The 4,083-nt window shown below is 40.8% G+C and overlaps 1 long non-coding RNA gene across 1 annotated transcript; it reads right to left on the reverse strand.

The window, feature by feature from the left end:
- Positions 1–447: 447 nt before the first annotated feature.
- On the reverse strand, positions 448–3,789 carry LOC123459256. Its single transcript, XR_006636156.1, has 4 exons — positions 3,669–3,789; positions 3,379–3,538; positions 2,932–3,285; positions 448–521 (listed from the first exon to the last, which is right to left on the reverse strand). It is a non-coding gene; the product is annotated as an uncharacterized LOC123459256 (long non-coding RNA).
- Positions 3,790–4,083: the final 294 nt, after the last annotated feature.

Below are 4,083 nucleotides of genomic sequence, written 5' to 3' on the forward strand. Positions count from 1 at the left end.
CAGGGGAATATCCTGTTTCCTGTCAGACGTTACATCCAGAGTCTGGGTCAGTTTCTTTCCTGAATCAGAGCCTAAGAAACGACTTCATTTCCTCACCTTTTCCCAGCATTTGTAAGTATCCAAGTCTCAACAGTAGCTAGGAGTTGTCGACAAAGTCCCCGTACTGTAAAACTTACTTTAAAAAGCAACTTGTAAAGCCAGAAGCACACTTCAGTTTCTTCCTGTCAACCAATAATGGCCAATAACCAACTCCCCTTCTTAGAGATAGACAGAGGGAAATCGTCACAGCCAAAAATAACTTCTTTTTTAACTAAAATAAATCATTTTTTGGCCCAATTTTGCTTCCATTTCTTCCCCTCTGGAGGATAATTATGGAATTCAGTAGTACAGATTGAATTATCAGCTTGGGTTTTTGCTTCAGGGCTATCAATGTAAGTTACTGCGAGCGTTAATTGTATAGCATCTTCAGAGAAGGCCAAGCAGGGTCGTTTAGTGTTTTATCTTGAATCCTTACAGCAGCTCTGCAAAGTAGAAAGAGTACTCTATAAATGTACTTTTAACAACATGAAAATATTTCTATCATGTGCATAATCTTTTTCAGTAAAGTAAGATACACCGCCCCCTACACATGCACACACTTATAATTGCATAATCCAGTGAGTACCACAGTTTATCCCTGGTACTTAAGCTTTATGAGGGAATACACTTTCTGTTGTTTACTGGATACATGTATATATACTTAACAGAAGCTTACTTAGCATATTTTATCCTTCCCTTTCTGTTTTACTTATGACAAAGGTGAGGGAATAAAATATGGATGGATAGATGGTTGGACAGATGGATGGATGGATGGATGGATATGGGAGATACACTAATGAAAAGATGATAGATGAGGATGCATTAGTGAACAATGAGTAGAATAGATATATGGATAAGCAAATAGATGTATAGGTAGCTGACCCTACAGATCCTTACCAAAAACATCAGCTAATGTAATGAATGAAACTGCAAGAATTCCAAATGACACCCAGTAGGTGCTCTTAAAAGTACAAATCTACATAGACAAAAGGAGCTAGGTTGAGTTAGAAACATAGTGTCAGTTGGGAATAGACCTTCATGAAAATAAAGTATATTTGTTATTAGACTTAAAATGCAGAGTTTACAAATACCACAAAGCAGGAAGCTAAAGGGCCATGGAAGTGAGGCAGGCTGCAATACACACTTCCGTCCCCGAGTGTTGATGCTGTCCATGACAGAACTTTTATGGACTATGGCTCTACTTACCATTTTAATTAAACGGGACTTCCAATTTTAGATAAAAATGAATACCTAAGTAAATTTCATGTAGATATTACTGTAACATTAGCCAATAACGTCAATCACATTTCAACTTGGAAGCAACTTGCAGACAAAAGAAATTAGTCTAGGTGAAGACATATTAGTGGTCTACAAATACCAGCAAGTAGAATTTTCATGGCCATATAACATATCCAAAAATTCAAGGCAATTTCTAAATCCCACCACTAACCTAAGGAGGAATAACACTGTGCTTACTTTGCGGTATTGCTGAAAAATTCAAATGATCTACTGTAAGTGAAAACGGTTTTGAATATTCCAAAAAGCTTTACAAGTGTAAAACATTAACAAAGTTATAGGGAATAAGAAAGGATCCAAAACTTTAAAAAAATAAAAATAAAAATAAAAATAAACTAATGGTCTCATAGTGCTTTTCCTTTTACCTTTTTCATTCAGCCAGCCATGTTCAAACTTTTTACAGAATCATGGTTGTATCCCAGCGGGAATATCTTCTTCCCTCTGTAAATCTCACTCCTCAAAGACTGACTGTAAGTGGTAAGGACTCTGAGCAGGGTGCTGGGTACAAGTAGGAGGACTGGGAACACACAGCTGAGAGAGGATAGGATTTCCATTGCCACGGTTAATCTTGTGGCCTGCAGGGAGCAGAAGGAATCCTTGAATCCATTCCTCGTGAGGGAAGTGTATGATTCACCTTGGGACCTGGGAGGACCCTAGGAAATAAATTACTGGACCTTTTTCAAAATAAACATGAGCCAACCTTCCAACAGCCTCCACACTCCCAAGAGCAATCCAAGTCCCTTGAGAAACCAAGAACCAACAGTTTGCTAATGTATTTCAGACTGGAAATTCTCTGGTATGTTTTCGATATCTTAAAATTATTTTTGTTATGTAACAAATCACTTCAATGCCTAGTGTTGCAAAATCACAGTAAGTACTTATGCCTCCTCCAGTTCAGTGGAATGAGCGGGAGACCCTTCCAGTGATCGCCCTTGATGTCAAGATTTTGATTGGATTGTCCCTTCTTGGGGTCATTCCACAGCTCAACTGGCAATTTGGGTGACTGATCTTCACTCCCTCTGTGTCAGGCTCATAGATCTATATATGATCTCTTCAGAATGTTTAGTCAAACTTCTTACATGGTAGATCAGGACACACAAAAAGGACCTCTTTGGGAAGAAAGAAAGAAAGAAAGAAAGAAAGAGAGAAAGAGAGAGGGGGGAGGGAGGGAGGGAGGGAGGGGGGAGGGAGGGAAGGAAGGAAGGAAAAAAGGAAGAAAGGAAGAAAGGAAGAAAGGAAGGAAGGAAAGAAGGCAGAGCTTAAATCCTCTTAAATGTTGTCCCCAGGGCTGGAGACATGGCTTGGCAGTTAAGGACAGTTGTTTACAAAGCCTACCAATCCTGGTTCATTTCTCTGATACTCATGTAAAGCCGGATATACAAAATGGCTCGTGCATGTAGAGTTCATTTGCAGTAGCAAGCAATCCTGGTATGCCCATCCTCCCTTCGAGTGTGTGTGTGTGTGTGTGTGTGTGTGCCTGTGTGTCTATATACCTAGCCCTGTGACATAAATAAAACAACATTTTTAATTATGGGCATAGTGACATGTTTATTGTACCTATAGTCAACATGAGCCACAGACCAGTCCAGACGTAATGTGGGAGCAGATTTCACAGGCGAACACCTTTGGAAACTCAACACTATGTGCTTCTATTGATGCCAAATGCTTTTGTTGATCAAGGTCATAAAAAGTAAAGCGTGGGACTTCTAACTTGCACACACTGTCAGATTCGGCATTATTTGCTTGGAGGATGAGAGCCCATGGACACACCTACGATGCACACTGCACCGGGCAACACTCAGCGGTGATGGTCATGCCGGGTTTCAGGAAGGGCACATCTCTGCCTGTGAGCCAAGAATGTAAGAGCAGGCTCTGTATCACCAGCCTGTTTTCTCAGTTTTGAAGTCATATCTGTTAAGAAAAAGAATGAAACATGTAAACACGTACATGACCCCATCACCATTTCTGAGTATAAAACGTCCTTTCTAGGTGTGGCATATTGACCTTAGATCACTTTTTTTCCTCAACGGTCTCCCAAAGTGGACCGGGTTCATGAGTCCTGGGCATTGCCCTGTCCCGATGATGGTGTTACTTTCACTTAAGATTCTTCAATCCAAAGTTGTCAAGGCATGAAAAGTGCTTTAAAAGGCACTTAATCCATAATCTAAGAAAGAGAAGAGACAGAAGGAGAAAGCAAGGGTAAGAGTGGAGAAACTTGTTCCTAATACGCCAATCTTAGGGTTCCATAGGTCCGTGGCACCCTCCAATGCTAACCAACTGCAAGAGGGACTCACAGGCTTCCACCCTCCGTCCAAACTCTGACCTTCTGATTATCCTCCTTGCGTAGTGGTGAGTGATTCTGCAGTCATACACAAGGCTGCAACAGATCACTGTGTTCCTAAAAGCTCTCGGAAGTCAAGGAAGGAAAAACAAATTCCTCTAGAGACTCCACTCTTAACAACAAAAGCAATTAATGATAATCTGCACAAAGTTGAACAACTCCCACGCTCGCTCTGTCTTAACTTGTGATTCTAATCCAAATGAAGACCCTTAACTCACGACTTAGAGAGCCTACTTCCGTGTGTCGTAACAGCTTGTTGCAAGGCCATTGCCACCCCCTGTCCCTTACAACATCACCAGTGATATTTCATCAAAATGCTCCTTCTCGTCAACCCAAATGACTGCAGCCAAACCACTTTTTAGGACTGT

This window comes from Jaculus jaculus, chromosome 3 (assembly GCF_020740685.1).
Source record: "Jaculus jaculus isolate mJacJac1 chromosome 3, mJacJac1.mat.Y.cur, whole genome shotgun sequence".
Classification (NCBI taxonomy): domain Eukaryota; kingdom Metazoa; phylum Chordata; class Mammalia; order Rodentia; family Dipodidae; genus Jaculus; species Jaculus jaculus.